Source organism: Podarcis muralis, chromosome 15, assembly GCF_964188315.1.
Source record: "Podarcis muralis chromosome 15, rPodMur119.hap1.1, whole genome shotgun sequence".
Lineage (NCBI taxonomy): Eukaryota > Metazoa > Chordata > Lepidosauria > Squamata > Lacertidae > Podarcis > Podarcis muralis.
In genome coordinates this window covers 28,135,080-28,154,922 of record NC_135669.1, presented here as the reverse complement: position 1 = coordinate 28,154,922, position 19,843 = coordinate 28,135,080, and the positions used below count along the sequence as shown (strand labels likewise).

Here is a 19,843-nt window from a genome sequence, read left to right as displayed (position 1 = left end):
TGCCCTTGAAAAAAAGGGTTTCATTACAGTGTGTGTGGCGGTGCCACTGTCACCACCAACAGTAAGGGTCTAAACCTCCCATTCTGCCTCCCCTTAGCGCACAGCTATCCTCTTGGTCTAGCAATGTCAGAAATGATGGTATTAATTTTGGGGAGCAGGTGGACTTTGCAAGCATGAAAAAAGAGAGTGAGAATCTGCTCCAGCGCTCGTAGGAACATGCAGAGAGCTACCTTACACCCAGCCAGATCACTGCTCCATCTAGATCAGTATTGTCTACACTGACAGGCAGTGGCTCTCCGGTTTTTCAGGCAGGAATTTTAACACACACCCCCCCCAAGTCCTTCCTGGAAATGTCAGTGTTTGAGCCTAGTACCTTCTGCATCCGGAACAGGTGTTCTACTTTTGCATTAAGGTCCTTTGTAATTGTCAGGATTGGTTAAAATGCATTAGTTAGTTGTTTGGTTGTTTTTTTGAAATTGCAAAGAAAAAAGAAGGAGAGAGGTGGATTCCTCCCCCCCCCCCAGTTTCTTCATTTAAAGCTGAAAGGTGACATGAGGTTGATTTTAAGCCATGCTGATGATTGTGAATGTGGAAATGGAATGCTGGCCGTGATTCTGGGTTAATCGGGAATAAAACGATGGTGGTCTGGATGCCTGTGTATGTGTATGTCGGATGGAGCTTTCCGTTTGAGCTGAATAAGATTGTAGATAAACTCTGAACTAGGAGGAGCTGATGAGTTTATCAGAAGAATCCAATGGCTTTGCTCTGGTGTAGGCAAGGTGTGTTTCTCCCCCTCCACTAAACAGTTTCTTTTCTGGTTATTAAACACTCTTTGGTAGAAACTGGATCTCTCTCCCTGCCAAACTCTTTATTTGTGTGTGATTTGGAGAAAAGGACTCTTGCTGGGTTGTATTGGCCCAGAAAGGCGCTTACTTCTATTCTGTGGGACTGCATATACCTTCCAATTGAAGTTCAAGCATTTCTTTCCACTTGCTTCTCCTTGCTTGGCAGATATGTTACGGTGCAATGAGTGGAGTTAGATCAGGGTGCCCTGAGTTCAAATTCTGGACCTCGTCTGATAACCTTGGGCAAGTTGCTTTCTCTCATGCTAAATCTACCTTGCCTGTTTGTTGCGAGGATAAAATAAGTAACGCTCAACTGGAGCTTTGGAGGAAGGATGGGAAAGCATGTACGAGGTGAGGAGTCCCATTGTCCTCCATGGTGTAATCTAATTACAAGACAATTGCTTCAGTCTGTTTCCTTGTTAGGAAACAGGCTCAGATGAGATCCCTGAGCACTGACTTTCGGTAGAGAAGGTTCGTTGCAAAGTGTCTGTACGTGTTCTGTTCTTGTGGTTTGGAAGCTTCCACTTGCAATATCTTGTAAGTAGAATGGGCACTCCTTGGATTAAAGATTGCCCCATAGGAATTCATCAATTACCGGTATCTGCGCAAGCAGTGAATGGTAAAATTGCACTTGCAGGCGGTTCTGGGTTGACAGTGGGCATCAGAACCCAAATCCATGCTGGTGATGCATGAGTATGAAAATGCTTCAGTCACTCAGGATTTGTGAATTATATGACATAAGGAACTGGAGAAGAGTTGATCAAAAATCTTTCAGACCCTTTTTTCGCCACAAAATATAAATATAAATGTGCATTGAGAAGTTTAACTTGGCTGAGTCACCTGTGTCATTTTTTGATAAAGGAAGGAAGGAAGGAAGGAAGGAAGGAAGGGATTTTACTTGGAGCAAAACATACCTATCGCACAACCTACAGCCATTCCTCTGCGACTCGCCTAGGGTTTCCGCTGAAGTTAAGCACAGTTGCCCAATGAACGTGTGATGTGAGATAAGCCATTGTTCATTGGATTCTCCCATAGGTATTGGGCACTTAGCTTCACCTGTGGCAATGCTCCATTTGATGAAATTTAATAGGCTGGTGTATTTTCTCCCAGGGTCATAGACTTCCCCTGCCCTGCTTGGGATAAAACAACTGGATTTTTGATGTCCAACAAATCATTTTTATAACAGTTAAAAGGAGGCAAGTCAGTGGGCAGCTATATCACCGTTTCAGATTTGATAGTCATATTATGCTTTCTTTTCTTTTCACAACTGAAATAATTAAGAAATTCTCATTGAAATCCAGTAACATAAGAAACAAGCACCCTATAATCTGTCATGCACATCCGTAGTGCCACAGCTGTTATTAGTGGTATAAATGCAGAGAAACGGCACAATAATTGTATTAGAAACCATGGATCACTTCAACAACACATGTCTGTGAAAGCAAAGAAGGGGGTTATTTAGATCGGTGGAATTAACTTTTGTTTTGTTTCAGGGGTACTATGAGATGGTGTCTATTCTGGCTTTACTTTAAATCTCTGTGTCCCTCTGTTCGGTGCTGATAGCCTCCTAGACTTCAGTCCTAGGGATACAAACAGAGAAGACTTAGGCTGTTTATAAACCACTGTGTACTCAGCATCCAGCATCTATCCCGTTGTTCCTTGTGAAATACTGCATTTTGATGCTTTCCCCCCACAAACCGGCTTCTGTCTGAATTGAAAAAAGAAGGATCTAGCAGCTTTAAGACAGTAATGTGTATACAGCCTTAAATCATGCTGAACCTAGTGAGATGGACTTCTGAGTCAATGAGTTTAGGGTTAGACTGTCTTTCCATGACACCCCCACCATTTGGGAATAACCAGTTTCATTTGCCCAGGTGTTTGAACGTCTTTATATCTCAGTCTGGAGTAAGAGAGTGCATACTATAAGCAGATTGTGTCATTAATTAAATTGTTAGAAAAGTGCCCAGAGGCCGAAACTCTCCTTCCCCCGACTTTCCAGAGCAACCCATACTTGGAGATTATCTGGGTACAGCATTATCTTGTCATTCGAATTTTCATATCAGTTTCCTCTGAACTTTCCCTTTTTCACAAGCAGGGAGCCAAGAATTTTGGATTAAATAGGTACTTATTAAAGACCTGAAGGCAAGATTTCCCCTTTACGGTTTTGGCTCAAGTTTTTTCTTTAACTATAGAAAAGCCCGGAGAGAAAGGGAATCATTGCAAAAATGAAATTCCTTTTTAAAAAAAAGAAAAGAAAAAGAAAGAAAAGCTGCTGAAATTACATTTCCAGGCAAAAATCCCAAATCAGCTTGTGAAAGCATCCTTAGACTTCAGGCACCATTTTTAAATGAGCAATTCTGTATCATGTGAAAGATCATTCTGTGCAGAGGAGATTAGAAAAAGGGGAATAATTTCTGCCACTAGATTTAACTCTGTGTAAACTATCCTTCCCACAAACTTTCTACAGGAGCAGTATGAAACCAGACCCACGAAACTATATCCATGCTTAATGCTATCACTTTCCCCTGGGGTTGAACTTAATTTGAAAAGATGCATTTTCATATTTTTAATTAGTTGCGTGGGCTACCATGAAACTTTTTTATGATCATCCTGCCTTGGGGAGCGGTGTGAGGCTACTCACTGTAGTTTTCTGAGCATGTAGTAAACTTTGGTGACTCAGTGGCTGCTCACAGATGACTCTGTTACGAACATTTACACGCCTTATTTACCTGAATTCTAAATCTTTGCGTGTTTGAAAAGCAGTGAATCAGTAGTCTAGAAATTGTTCCAGTAGCCTCAGTTGTTTCCTGCAATTTGTTTGAATGACATAGTATATAATTCTTTGAGTGGCGTTGGCTAAAATGTTAAGAATTTGGGTTGTTGGGGTGTTTTTTTTTTGCCAGGCTGGTTAAAACCAAAACCAAAACTCTACTATGATTAGGAGCAGTGTTATTATTTCGTACTGTGCCACTAATGTGTATGCTACTTGGCACTTCACAGCATAAACAATAGAGAGGTCTCTGCAGCAAGGGGGCTGCTATTTAATGGCCGAGAATGGTGGGGAAACCAGGGGAAGAGAAGGCTGTCGTTGCAGTGGAAAATAAAAGTGGGGAGAAGGTGATTTAAGATTTTGCTAAAAGGTGAATTTTACAGAAGATAGAAATGAACCCATAGAGCTTTTCAGGATAGATTTCTAGACACACACACACACACAAAAAGGCAGCATCAATTTTTCTAAACCACAGTATGTCAAATTAGAAACTTCCCACGACTAAACTTTACAGTGGATGCTTGATTCGCACCACTGTTCATGGAAAGCGAAGATAAAAGATCCTTAAACTGATCTGCAGATGAGGCTGATATATAGATATGGGTGATGTTAATAAGACTTTTTGTAACCAGAGCTCAGTTGCTGATTTAAACCTTGGCCTGAGTCACTGCTCCCAGTGTTTTCGTAAGCAGGAGAAGAGTCCAAATGGCAGTGTAAAAATTAGCGCAGTGCAAGACTTATTTAATTAAAAATTTATATTCCCATTTAAGAACAACGGGAAGAAAAAGAAAGCTGCATAATTTCCCCAGCTCCAGCGTTTAAACTGCTTACTCAGATATCCTCCCGTCTCTGAAAGCTAGAAGATGAAGGAAGAAGGCATCATGTAACTCTGCACAGGCGTGACCGCCCTTAATTGAAACCGTGTAAAGTTTGCCCAGATATTACAGCAAAGGCTGCTTCTAAAATGCTTGGAATAATAATCTTCATAATTAATCACTTCATCTTTGCAGCTGTGCAGCATGGCAGACCTTTCTCACATCGGGAGTCAAATCTCCGAGTATTTGTGTTGGCCGGCATGGCGACCATCTCTCCTTTTCATCTCGGAGCCACTTGGTTGGGAGGGTCAGAGACGTCTTCTTCAATCCTCTTGGCGGTCCCACTGAGACTGGAATGAGATAAGATGTCTGCAGACTTAAGCCTAAGAAGCAGAGCAATCTAACACAAGCCCCTTTATGAAAGAGTAGAAATCTTAAAAGCCCTGGGATCCTGGACGGCCAATTCTCTCAATTCCAATTCGGATCTCGCACAGGAGATTGGTATGAACGCAAAGGCATTTCAACATTAATTTTAAACTGTGGTGTCTTGACCTTGATTTACACAAACACAGTCAAGTTTCTGGACCCATGGAATAGCAGAACATGCCAAAGCAAGCCTAGGCTGCATAGGAGAATATGAGAGGATGTCTCTTGCATTTCCAAAAGGGTCAGAAATAAAAGAAAAGTACTTAATTTGGGGGGTCTGGGTTGAAGTAATCCCACTGAATCTAATAATCTGAGAGGTGTTTTTTTTATAAAAACAACCACCACCACCATATTCTTATCAAATTATATGAGAAAAATGTCAACACAGATTCTATGTATCTTTGGTGAAGTTGTAATATGATTCAGAAACACTAGGAACAAACTCTAGAGGTCATTGGTCAGACCTCAGGGGTCAATCTCCTGATGGATCCTATGGCCATTTCACTTAGTAATGCTAATAACCTTTCTTTGAAGCCTGCTTTCGAATCTCTTATTAGTGGCAAGAGTTGTTTTCCCTAGGCAGGGAAAATTTCCAAGAGTTACAGCCACGATAGAATAGCTGATCAAAGCCTTAGAAACTGCAGCAATGAGCAAATTGATTGATGATGATTCAGTTTTATTAGGAGACAGGTGGGGAGTTTGTTGTTTGTTTTTCATATTTATGGGAACGCACACTGCAATTTCAATGTACTGTATCTGGTTCAGATTGAACGACAACAATAAAAGAGGGAGAGTTTGATCTCGAACTTCTTGAATGGGTCTGATGTCTGATGAAAACTTCTGTGTTTTGCAGAAATTCTTTTCACAGCCCTTGATCAACAGCAGCAACATAGTCTTCCAAGAGAGCAACCTTAGGCAGGTTTACCCTGAGCACTAAGTCCCATTGTGTCTATTGGGGCTGACTTTCAAGGGCGTGTGGTAGGAGCGGCAGTGGAGTAACTTCACCATCAGAGAGTAAATACCATTCTCTTACCCTGTGTGCAAAGAGTCCAAATGTTTCCAACACATCCTTTGCGTAATCACTTACGCTGTTCAGTAATTCTATTCAATGGTGTGGTGTGGTGGCTCTTTAGATGATAATGTGTATCCTTCAAGATGTGGTCAGCCAGCCAGCCTTGAATATGGGGGGGGGGTCATCTAGCTCATTTTGTGGAATGGGGCCTTGGGCACTTGCCCTCAAAGTCTTGCCCTTATGTGTACCAAATGTGCCACAACCTGGTGTGAAGTGGGCGTTTGTGGTCATGGCTGGTAGCACTCTAGCACCTGGAGAAGGGGAAGGGCCATAGCTCAGTGGTCTGCATGCAGAAGGTCCCAGCAGCATCTCCAGGTAGGACTGGGAGGGAGCCTGGTTTGAAATCCTACAGAGCTATTGCCAATCAGCAGAGACATTATTGAGCAAGATGGAACAAAGGTCTGGCTTGGTATAAGGCTGCTTTCATTTGTTTTAGACCAAAACACCTGGAGAGCACCAGGTTCACTAGCTTGTGATGGCAAAATCCATGGATTTATGCCCTTCAGATCTATCAAATTTATTCAGCCTGATTGCCTGTGGTTTAGGACTGAGTGTGAGTTCAAATGATCTAAACGGCTGCTCCTATGACATGTGAAGCAACAGGTTAGGAGGAGAGAAATTTTAATAAGTGATCAGAACATGATTGCAAAACCTTGGAGAAACACAAAGGCCCTGTCTATTGACTATTGGCTAAGGAAGGCCTGGGACATTGTGGCATTGTATCGAATCATAACTTATAATTATGAGGAAGAAGAACTCAGGCAACACAGATCTTTCAAAATAACTGGTTGCCATTTATCTTGTATTGAAATCAGAAGAACACTGGTGGGATGGTTATTAGGGATATCTGAAGTATGAGATGATTTGTTTTGGTTTTGTGAATATAATTAAGCAATACAATGAAGTTGCCCAAAGGGAGCCCCATAGCTATTCTGAATGTTGTCATACTCCGTCTTCCATCAGCTCCAGCCATCATGGTCAATAAGCAGGGATGATGGAAACTGCACACCAGTCACATCTGGGGGACCACAGGTTCCTCATCTCTGCTCTAGAGCCCCCCTTGGCCACCGTGTGTGCTAGCTCAGAATCAGCAAGCAAGCAAATTGTTGGTGCAAATGACCAGTTGCCTCAGAGCTATGACTGTCTGCAGAATCTAAGTAGCAGGACCATCAGACGTACCACTGTCCACCTTGCTGTTGGCTGCAAATGTCTATGCTTTCCTAGATCTGGATGACAAGGTGCAAACCCCTTGGAAAGGTGGAATTACATGGAATTACTGCATTTGGCAGAAGTCATGCCTCTTGGGGTTTATGGACTATCAGTCTGGAATCTTATTTATATTCAGCTTGGCCTTGCTTCCAAGTGAGCACCCCATAGAATCAGTTGCTAAGTAGGTCAGGTTCAGTCCTGCAGGTAGATGGCTCTTTTTTATGCCTCTAATTTAAAGAGGCCCCAGGGGTAGTCAACATAGTTAATGTTCTGGGTATCAGGCAGCATCATCTACGAGAGGTGGGAGAATGTAGAAACCTAGAAAAGGTTCTTAGGTTGTACAATAACAGTATGAGTGGTGCTTTTTTCTGAGCCTCATCCAGGCTTGTCACCTCTGGGTCAAATGCAGAGAGGAAGCAGATTTATGGTGCATTATAAAACCACCCAGTTGCTATACGGATGACCCCACAAGCACCATGTGGGATTCCATGTGGACAAGGTCAACCGAGTCCCAGCGTGGTAGATCTGGCTGGGTTTTAAATTTGATCTGGGACGCTCTTCAGAATCTGGGTGGAAACCGTTTCTGCTGGGAAATATTTAGCCGGACCCCTTTCCCCTTTTAATTGAACGGATACTGTTACGGCATTCCTGAGGGACTGCGCGGAACTGTGGGAAAGGAGGGAGAGAGGAATGGATACAGTGTGCTTGTATCAGAGTGTGGAGGAGCATGAGATCCCCTTCCACCTAGAGCTTACTATTATCTGAAGCGTAACAGCTGTATTAATCCTGTTAAATAAAGCAAACACAATGTTGTGGCTAATACCTTTTATCAGGCTCATTTACACCTGAGTCCAGCGAGGTCGCATCCTGTCAGTCATGCATTCAGCCAGGATTGGGTGGCCAACTACAGAGACATTTGCTCCCCGGAGCTCCATCATGTGTCCGATAACAAACAGCTAGAAGGACAAATCAGATTTCTCTTTCCGTGGATTGCAATTTTGGCAGATGTAATAATATCAGTTCAATCCCAAACCTTTATTGTCATGCAGACAAAATTCCGAAAGGTTCTGTACAATAAAATCACTCTGCAAAATATGCATCTAACAATTGAAATACTGCTGTATAACATTCACGGATCCCCATTGTGTGTTGAAGGACCTGGCTACTATCTCCATCTTATCCCCATCCAGGTTAAACATCTGAAAGGCTACCTTACATTCAAGCAGATGTAATATATTGATGTCATCGGAACAGATGAAACTGAGCACCCATGAGCGTTCTCAGGCATATTTTGACCCAATCCAATGTCTGCTGTGGTGAATATTCAGGTGTGGGGATTCATAGGATCATAGAGGAAGGGACCCAAAGGTGGAATCCAACCCCCTGCAATCACAGCTGAAGACTCCCCAACAAATGGCCATCCAACCTCTGTTTGAAAACCTCATTGGATGTCCATATGAGGGGGGGGGGAGACTCAGTTTATGATGTGATGCCATCATACTGCCTCTCCCTCACCCAACTGATTGCCACATATGGGAAGAAGAAGTTCCCAGTGAGATAACTGCACACCATATGGATTATTATACCCAGGCATTAAGGGGAGAGAAGCCAAAGGAGACATGAGGCTGCCATTTTCCTTAACAACCCTGCGTCATTTGCCTTTCCACCCTAAGTTGCTGCTCACCTGCAAAATAAGATGCTGGTCCTACCCATGCCATACATTTAATGCACATTTAAATTGACATGGCTTTCCTCAAAGAATTCTGGACCTCCTCAGTAGCTGCTCCCAGGTTTTGGAACTTCCTCCCTAGAGAAGCTAGGCTGGCTCCCTCCTTCTGTCGGCAGGTGAAGACTCTCATTCCATCAGGCCTTTGGGAAACAATAGGTGGCTTTTTTTGGTTTTTTAATAGTTCTGTGCTTTTTCATGACCTGAATTTTAATAGATTTCTTTTTCATGTGGTTTTAATTCTATTAAATTATTTTTGAACGATTACCTTTTGCATTTCTTAATCTTTTTGTAAGGGGAAAGGCGGGGTGGTATTATTATTATTATTATTATTATTATTATTATTATTATTATTATTTATTAATATCTATAGTTTTCCTCCCCCACATAGGGAATTCCTGTTGCCCTTAGTGAACTCCATTTCTTGGATTCTTTAGGGGAAGTTTTAAATGTGCTCTGAACATGTGGCGTGGTTGTGACCCCAGCCAGAGGAGCACATCAAGAAATTTCTGCTTTGCAACAGGAGGGCCACAGCAGTCCTCCAAGACACCATGATCCTTAAAGCCAAAAGTCTTGCCATCCAGACATGGACTGGAAGTGATATTCTGTTTCTATAACCTGACAGGACTGCTTGGTTTTTCTCGCCGTCTCCTCTGACAAATGCAACGGAGCGGCTTCTGCAGCTCAGCTCTCTGTTGTACACCCTGTCCTATTTTCCACTCCTGTTCCTGGTTTTCTGGTGCTAAATTTAGCACCTTAATAAGTATGCACCAGTCTCAGTGCAGTGACCCTGAATAGATAACTCCCCAAAGTTGCCTGAATGGGTGTTTTGCATCTCGTCCCCTCCCTGCAATTGCCCCGTCTTCCTCCTCCACCTTTTATCAGGGCTTATAATCTTCTCCAGTTTTGTTGCTAATCTGATCTTGCACATGCCTGCCTATTATTTACCGTTCTTCACAAAGGTAAAAGACTCATCAGTTATGAGGATTATGGGCTTTCAGCACAAAGGAATCAAGAGAAGGATAAAAATGTATACAGCTGCGGTTTAGGATGATTAAGCATTGTGTGGGAGCCATGCAACCATTTCCTTATTTATACTGTGGCAGGGGAACAAGCACAGATTTATTTTATTTCAATTAAATGTCATATGACCTCAAGGTGGTTTACAAAAATAACAAAACAATAAAATTTTCAGTAAAAAAACCCAACACTTTAAAACAACCCTTTAAAATGTTCAGAAAAATAACAATAAGCTTAAAAAAACCAGATTGAAATACATGTCTGGATGGGCTTTGCCTAAACAAAAATGTTTAAAGTAGACACCAAAAAAGAGTGTAGTGAAGATGTCTGCCTGATGTCAAGTGGCAGGGAGTTCCAAAGTTGTTGTGCTTTAAAAAAAAAAGATTTCTTACAGGTATGGAGTGAGTGTTGAGTGGCATCTGTAACCGTTGCCTGTTCCACTGATCAAAGCTGTTGAATGGGCTCATAGAGAGTAAGGGAATCTCGCAAGCAGATGTTAAATGTGACTAGGTTCTTCCCTTTCAGAAAACACTAGAACAATTGTAGTGAAAGAAAAACCATACGAGTGAGTCATTTAAAAGTCTATTTTAAAACGTGCTGATAACTTGGTGCTGTCAGATCCCATCGCATGCAGTATTAGAAATAATTTCCCCACCCTCAGATCCTGAATGAAGTTTCAACCAAATCCTGCCCTATGCTTGTTTACTTGGAAATCCACATAGCTCACCTGGACTTCCTTCTTTAGCAAAGGTGAGGAAGGATGCCAGGATGCCGAGATCTGTTAATTTCACTTTCTCTGTCCCTCGTTTCCCCCCTCTCGAGTTCACTTTGACACCTGCCTGCATCGGTTTGTCGTTGATTATTTCTTCAACATCTCCTCTTGAAAGTTTGCCAGCGTTTCTTTCCTGTCGTTTCTTTGGTGAGGGGTGCTCCCAGGTGGTCATTATTTTGGGGTGGGATTGAATCACATGCCAGCAAACTCAGTGATAGCTGATTGTGCAGCAAACCTGCTTCCCCAAAAGATTGCACATCTTGCGATAAGGAAAATGTGCTTGAACGTGTGGGCTTATACATGCTTGACACAACATCATCTAAACATGTCAGAATGAATGTTAAATACGTAGTCAACATTGTCTAATCTCCCAGCAAACAAACTTATTCAATGAGAGATTTTTCTTGTCTATGGCAATCAGTGGGACTTGGGAGTGTTCAGTGGGGATCATACCTATAGGCCTTAACAAAAATCTGTACTGTACTCTTGACTCCCTTTTGTTCAGAGTGGTACTGTACCACTTGGGGCATGAAAGCTGCTGGTTCAGGAAAAGGGTCCGTGAAAGACGTTCCCCTTAATCTTCCAAGGACATATAACCAGTTGGGACAGAATTTGCAGGTGTATCCCAATTTAATAAGGTGTGCACCTTATTAAAAATAACATGGTTGGGATGGGATTATCGGATGCATGTCTAGAAGTTAACATCACCCAAGTTAGGATTCAATCTCTCTCTCTCTCTCTCTCTCTCTCTCTCTCTCTCTCTCTCTCCCCCTCCCTGTGTGTTTGTGTATGTTGTGATTAATGTGGCTAGTTTGTACTGATTTTTTTTATTTAAAAAAACAGCTTTCAAATAAGGGTGTCTGCAGACCCTCAGTATTTTGCTGGAGAGATTAAAGGGCATACAGGAAATTTAGGTTTGTGCAGTTAACACTCTGCCACCCTTCAGCAACAAATCCCCTTTAAAAAAAAGAAATGTGCATTTGTGGTTTGGAAAGTGACAGGGAAAGTGTGGAATGAAGGGATGTTACTGGGAAGACGTCGAAACATCCCGCAATCAACTAGGGATGGATGCATTTTGTTGTATATCTTGCAAATAAATCAGAATACATGCACAGCAAAGACCAGATACAATCTCATCTCCACGAAAGCTTTGTGCAAGCAAATCAAGGTGGATGCTCAGTAATGTTAGGCTTCATTTTTTGCTGACAATCTCCTTCAAAGTTTTATTGGTGTTTTAGATTATTAAAGGGGAGGCTGTACAATATCTATAGAAACAAACTGTGGTTACATCCTGGGCATGCCAGGACTGCACGTTATGCTCGGAATACTGTGGAAGAGGTCTTTGAGGAAGGGTGTTTGGTTAATGAACCTTCTAAACTCTCTTGAAATGCTCCACAACTCAGTACATGGATGGCCGTGTTGTCTATGGAATTTTCCTTAAAATTATGGCAAAATGTTTAAACTGCCAAGATCCCATGTAGCATCTGGAGAAGAGTAACCAGTTTTTGTATCATGTGGCTGAGTTTGATATGGGCTGTGTGGTTAGACAGTCTAGAGCAGTGATGGCCAAACTTGGACCTCCAGCTGTTTTGGGACTACAACTCCCATCATCCCTAGCTAACAGGACTAGTGGCCAGGGATGATGGGAATTATTGTCCCAAAACAGCTGGAGGGCCGAGTTTGGCCATCACTGTTCTAGAGGAATCAGTATGTGAGAGCGAGGGAGATCAATTGTGTGTCTACGATGACACATTCTTAGCTTGGTATGACAAGCGTTTGTTTTGAATTCATCTTTATAGGGTCTTCACCTGAAGTGCAGGAGCTGTATGTAGGAGGCATGTGAAGTCCACAGTAAGAATGTTCATAATTTGTATCGGGGAAGGGTCATCGCTCAGTGGTAGAGCACCTGTTTTGCATGCATAATGAAAACTTTCCGTCGTGAAATTGTTACTGCCCAAAGCCTGAATTTCAGGTGCTTTCTGAGTGGCGGCATAACCTGATGCCGACGTTTCATTAAATACTGAACGGCACTCAACGTCAGGTATCAAAAGCATCAAATAGCAATTACCGCATCTTGCCAGCTCCCAAATACTAATTACCACTACATGCCAACAGTCAAGCAATATTGTTACCGAATGTGGAAAAATAACACCGACTGCCCTCAACAGTCAGATATCAAAACTGCAGTATTAATAGATGTACAGGTAATTATGTTTCTCTTCCTCTGGTGCCTTAATTCCCACCTTCCTCCTCTGATACTTACTAAGCGATGGCTGATTTCATGTAAAACTTTTGAACTTGTGAAATTGACCAAGAATTAGGAAAAACCCGTTTTGCTGTACCTATTGCATCCTTGGAGCAATAGGAGAGACAAAGAGGTGTGGGGGGGATTAAGAAAAGGGCCTCTGTGTTATAAGTGCCTCCAAATCCTCTGTTTGAAAACCTGTAATAAAGAAGGTTGTGCTTATGATTAATGAAAGCATTTGACATGTGCACATAGGATGATGTAATCGATCGGTGTAGAAACCATTTCTATTTCAGTAACTCATCAGGGCAGTCCTAGAAATGACATGCCGTTGTCTCCACAAGCTGTTTAGCTCCTGATTAAATTATTTAGCTGAAGAGGATCTGCACAGGGGCTGAAGCAACTGCAAACTCTTTTGTTCAAGCACCCGTAAAGTACGTAAATCAATATGTGGAGGCAGGCGGGAAGGAGCACCAGTCTGTTCACTCGTTTCAAAAGCACAGAATGGGGAATAAGACTTTGAAAAACTCAAAATACTAGACCCCCCCCCAAAAAAAACCCTCCTGCCTCTTTGTGGTCATGAGAGCTGTATTCAGTTTCAGACATTCTTAGGACACAGCAACACATTCATGAAGACACAGCTGGAATTACAGTTGCAAGTCATGCACCATCACTATTATTATTCTTATTATTTCATCTATGAATCATTTTTGATGAGGCATTCCAAAGTGATTTTCAGTATAATAAAAACAAATATAAAACAGTTGCATATATAAAAAGTTAGTGCAGTTGCATATGTAAAGGCAATTCTACTACTACTAATGCAAAAACAGTATAAAGCACCCAGGACAAAGATCTCCATTGAGAAGGCTTGCTGAAATGGGAACATCTCCAGTAGGCACTGATGTTCCTTTGCATGCTACATTGATGTTCCTTGCAACATGGATGCATGACTTCCATTGCATTCTCTCAGGAAAGCCCATGTCTGTGTTCAGAAAGAGGAATCTAATGCACGGGTTTCAGAGGCAGGGCTTGCTGCTGCGCTTCTCAGTCCCCTTCTCCACACACACTTATCAAAGCACTTTAAGGATGTCTGCTTTTATGAGCATTAAAAACCCAAGATCACATTGTTGCTTGAGGTGGGCAAGTCTCCCCACCCCACCCCTCCGCACACAGACACACACAAACACACATCACTTGTTCCATGCACTGGAGCCAATTGGTCTAGTTGGCTGTTGACTCTTGCTTCAGCACTGGCGACGGGACAGCATTCTCCACCACACCTGAGGGCAGCAGGCGAGTTAGAGCCGCAGGGCAGGACAGGTATCCCACAGCCCTGCCCTTCAACCCCTCGCTGCTGTCGGCCAACGCAGCACCTGCCATCTGAGGCAGTTGCCTCACCCTGCCTAATGGTAGGGCACACCCTGGAAAGGATAAACACAGCTGGGAGGGCAAGTGTTTCCAAAAAGGAAAAAACAAACAAACCTATACTGGTTCAAAGCAGTGTATATTATGTTGCTTCTACGTATATTGTATGGTTTCTTTTTCTATTTTATAACCTTTGTTGAAAAATAAAGAAGTTCAAAATTACAAGTGCACAGGGTAAGATAAGACACAAGAAAGATGAAGAAACAAGAAATAGTACTCATGTAGAAAACAAATCAGAAAAAACTGGGTGCATTACAAAAAAAGGGGGGGACTTGTTATTGTCATTAAGCAGACCTTAGTCTAATATGATATTTATAAACATGAATTCAATGAATTCCTTCTGTATTGTATGTTTATGTTGCGAACTGCCCTGAGATATGTGGCTAAAGGGCAGTATTCACATTTACGTCTCATTTAATCCCCATGACAACCCTGAGAGGTGGGTTAGGCTGAGAGGCAGGGACTGTCCCCCTACCACCCAGTGAGCTGTTTTATGGCCGAGTGGGATATTTGAACCTTGTTCTCTCCCAGGTCCTAGTCTGACTTCCTAACCACTGCACCACAGTGGGTGGAACTGCCTCTCCTCTGTTGCAACAAATACCTTGGTGATGATTTACCTACCCCACTTCTATCGTATCTTTTGGATCAAGGATGCCTTGCCCGCCTGGCAGTTCATAAGATATAATCATTAGGATTGTTAGCCAGCAGAAGACTTATTACAGTGTGATTCTGTGCATGCCTACTTACAAGTAAACCCCACTGAGCTCACTGGGAATGACTCTGAGCCATGTTGAAGGCTGTAGGCCTGTATCAGTTATTCAGTTGGCTGCCATCATGGCATGCCCTCCAACATTTCTCCAATGAAAATAGCGACTTCCTGTTCCATTATAATTATAATTATTTATACCAGCCCATATAACTGGGTTGCCCCAGCCACTCTGGATGGCTTCCAACATATATAAAATCATAATAACACATTAAACATTAAAAAAAAATTCCCTATACAGTGGTACCTTGGGTTAAGTACTTAATTCGTTCTGGAGGTCCGTACTTAACCTGAAACTGTTCTTAATCTGAAGCACCACTGTAGCTAATGGGGCCTCCTGCTGCCGCCGCGCCGCCAGAGCACGATTTCTGTTCTCATCCTGAAGCAAAGTTCTTAATCTGAAGCACTATTTCTGGCTTAGTGGAGTGTGTAACCTGAAGCATATGTAACCTGAAGCGTATGTAACCCGAGGTACCACTGTACAGGGCTGCCTTCTGATGTCGTCTAAAGGTTATATAGTTATTTATCTCCTGGGCTTGGAGGGGTCGCATAACTCCACACCCTCCAACATTTCTCCTAAGGAAAAGGGGGACGTTCTGGGATCAAATCAGAAACCGGGATGGTTTCTGTAAATCTGGGACTGTCCCTGGAAAATAGGGACACAGAGGAGCTGTCATAGCCATGCCTACTCAAAAGTAAGTGCCATTGGATTCAATTATTAATGCAGTTCAGCTAAGGCCAAGATAGACTTCTAAACAGGTGGCAATAGATAAGGACCAAGTGGGCCTCAGGTGAGAAAGCATAGGAGAGCCTGGCGTCAGGTCGAGGGCCACTTAGTTCCTGGAAATGAGGACTCTTGGAGCAAGGCCCATTAGATGTCTTGACTGCCAGTGCCTGGGATGCTCACCTCACCTGGACGTAGGGTTTTAAAGGCCAACACCAATGCCTGCCAACAAGATTTTAGCTGGCAAGCGGCATAAGTACAGTGGTACCTCAGGTTACACATGCTTCAGGTTACATACGCTTCAGGTTACAGACTCCACTAACCCAGAAGTAGTACCTCGGGTTAAGAACTTTGCTTCAGGATGAGAACAGAAATCGTGCTCCGGCGGTGCGGCATCAGCAGCAGGCCCCATTAGCTAAAGTGGTGCTTTGGGTTAAGAACAGTTTCAGGTTAAGAACGGACCTCCGGAACGAATTAAGTACTTAACCCAAGGTACCACTGTACAGATATTTAAAGCATTGCTCGAACCACTGTGCTCCACTACCCCTGACCTGATTGGGCCTGATCTCCACCCTTATCTCTGGATATACAAACTCAATAAATAAATAAACTAGGGAGGTGTGCATGGGAAGTGTCCAGCCAAACCTGAAATGAAAGCAGAGCACTGACGGGAAGGAGGAATATATTTCCTGGAATAACACCTTCTCTAGAGCTTGCTGGCTGGCATTTCTGAATCTTCCTCCAGTCAGAAAGGGATTCGAGGCAGCTGCCTCTGCGACTGAGTCACGTCGTGCCCTAGATCTCTTGAGGACTTTATATTATTTTAGCAGGTGGAAGAGCCAGAAATTGTCAGCTATGCACTGGGCCATTCTGAAACCAGTCTGGTGCCTGACTGGGGAGATCCAAACACCCAACGCCCACCTCTGTTAACCCAGAGCACCCTCTCTAGCCAGGATTCTTATTTATTTATTATAAGTTTCTATTATTCGGTTTATAGTCCTCTTCATGCCAGGATAGGCTTCTAAGTGGGTTACAGTCATAAAAAACGAATGGCGCAAAGAATAAAATATAAACATCCATGGAAAAGAGGTGAGGTTCCAACAAAGGAAGAATGGCTTTTGAAAATGATGCTGAACTGGCAAGAAAAACAGCAAATATTAGAGACCAAAATGACAAAAAGATTCTTTGAGGACTGGAGGCCTTTTATTGAATATTTAAAGAAATACTGTAGCAAGATGAAAACACCAGCAAGACTTGAAATATGAGCCACTGCATTAATTATCAAGATAAATGGGTTTAAATGGATGTATTGAATGGTGAAATACGCAGCATTTAAAGGTACCATATTTTTTGCTCTATAAGACTCACTTTTTCCCTCCTAAAAAGTAAGGGGAAATGTGTGTGCGTCTTATGGAGTGAATGCAGGCTGCGCAGCTATCCCAGAAGCCAGAACAGCAAGAGGGATTGCTGCTTTCACTGCACAGTGATCCCTCTTGCTGTTCTGGCTTCTGAGATTCAGAATTTTTTTCCCCTTGTTTTCCTCCTCCAAAAACTAGGTGCGTCTTGTGGTCTGGTGCATCTTATAGAGCGAAAAATACGGTAAATATGGAAACCATGGAAGGGGAGGATGGGAAGTCAATAAAATAATTTACGGTCTATGTTAAAATTTGTTAAGTTTTTATTGTGAAAATCAATAAATAAGATTATTACACACACACACAATTAAAATGCTGTAGTAACAAAACAGCCCTGTTAAAGCAGTACAGTAATTAAAACAAGAGACTCGGGTCAAGAGATCATGGGAATGTCTTCAAAAGCTAGGTGGGGCAAGGAATCTTCTCAAGGGCCGATTCCCTCCTGGGCAACCTTCTGAGGGCCATATGCCAGCGGTGTCTGGGTCCAGAGGCAAAAGTGGGAGGAGCAATACATGCAGATTTTACCCTTGTACAGCAGGCTAGGTTCTAATCTCACTCACACCCCCTTCCGGACCCTCCATTCTAGGAAACAAGAGTCGCGATCAGAGTTCAAGGGCGTATCCTGTCTCGGCAAAACTGGTTGGGGTGTGAAGCTAAACCAGCGAGGGGGTATGGTCTGGGGAGAGTACTGGGGGCCAGATTTAGGGGTTTAGAGGGCCGCATTGCCATACTGGCCTGAGGCTCCTGCACCCCTGCCTTAAGCTACAGATGAATCAAGCTAAAAGTCGACTGGTTAATCAAGCCAAAAATTATTGACTCTAATTTAAGTTCCACTGCGAGAGGAGCGGTAGGATAAGTGCCGAAGCGAGAGGCAAACAGTTTGGCAGGAGGTCAAGCTCTCCAACTTGTGGCTTAGTTAGGAGCAGGGTGTGTGCCCCTTTGATGCCATCTCCGGGTCCCTGTCCCGTCAGCCTTGGCAAGCGCAGCAGTTAGCAATGCCTTTTATTGGGGTGGTGTGTGTACCGTTCCCTCCTCATTACCCAGCCGTGAGAGATTTGACTGAGCTAATTGACAAAAACAAAGGTTTGGCTGGCCGGCCAAAATTCCATCATGTGTCATTATGCATCCTTCTAAATTGCATTGTTTGTGCAGCTGTTCTGCAAAACGGGCCACTGGGTTTATTTTTGTCCCCCAGAGCTGGGTGCGGAGGGAAGAGAAGGGTCTTCTTCCTATTGTGGCAGGTCTGAGATCAAAGAATTAAAATAACGCAGCTCGGGACATTCAAGGGTGCTTCGAGGTGGGGAATCACTTTGCATTGGGCTGTGGAGATATCGCCAGCAGGTCATGGGCAACAAGATCTTTTTATTTAGTAGGTTCGCCCCAGAAAGGGTGAATCTGAATTAAATGGGAGTGGGAATATGGGCTGACATTTTTATGGCAACCTTGCAGTCTGTAGGGTAGCATTTTTAGGTTCCTGAACTTCCTAAGTGAACTAATTTAATGGCTGACTTTTTGAGGCTTCTAACTGTGGCTTTCCTGGATGAACTGGTTAATGTCCCAACAAAACTGGAAATCTCTGCAGAGTTTCCTTACTATGCTTGGAAAGCTTGTGTCTGAATGCTTTCTAATTCTAGATTCCGGGAAAAATATGTTTTAAATCAAACGTAAGAGAAATGAACACAACTGGGGGAAAATGTTATTTGCTATGAATTCTCTTAAGGCTGCCATCTTCACTATACAGCTAAAGCTAAAGCATAATAGTATTGCAGAGTTGGAAGGGTCTGTGAGGGTCTTCCAGTCCAACTCCTTGCAATACAGGAATCTTTTGCCCCACGTAGGGCTCAAACCCATGACTCTGAGAGTAAGAGTCTCATGCTCTACCAAATGAGCTATCCTAGGACTGGGGCATGGCTTCACCAAAGAATCCTGGGAACCCTAGTTTGTCAAAGGGGCTGAGAGTTGTCGGAAGACCTCCTTATTCCAACTTGCAGAGTTGCAATGTCCAGAGTTCCCTGGGAGGAGGGGTTGGATAGTAAACTGCTTTCCTGCTTATGTTCTTTTAAGATGCGGCAGCTAGACTGGTGACTGGGTGCGGCCACCGAGACCACGTAACACCAGTCTTGAAAGATCTACATTGGCTCCCAGTACATTTCCGAGCACAATTCAAAGTGTTGGTGCTGACCTATAAAGCCCTAGATGGCCTTGGTCCAGTATACCTGAAGGAGCGTTTCCATCCCCATCGTTCTGCCCGGACACTGGGGTCCAGCGCCAAGGGCCTTCTGGCGGTTCCCTCACTGGGAGAAGTCAAGTTACAGGGAACCAGGCAGAGGGCCTTCTTGGTTGTGGCACCCACCCTGTGGAACACCCTCCCACCAGATGTCAAAGAGAAGAACAACTACCAGACTTTTAGAAGACATCTGAAGGCAGCCCTGTTTAGGGAAGCTTTTAATGTTTAAGAGACCACTGTATTTTAATATTTTGTTGGAAGCCACCCAGAGTGGCTGGGGAAACCCAGCCAGATGGGTGGGGTATAAATAATAAATTATTATTATTAGTCTTTAAACTGGACCTGGACTGGGCAGTCCTTCAAGCAGAGAACTGTCCTCTGTA

At 43.2% G+C, this 19,843-nt stretch overlaps 1 protein-coding gene across 1 annotated transcript in view; it reads left to right on the top strand.

Moving 5' to 3' along the window:
- The window catches only part of BARX2 (BARX homeobox 2), a 41,523-nt gene that overhangs the window by 1,934 nt on the left and 19,746 nt on the right, over nt 1-19,843 (top strand). The gene's annotated exons all lie outside the window — the stretch shown is intronic.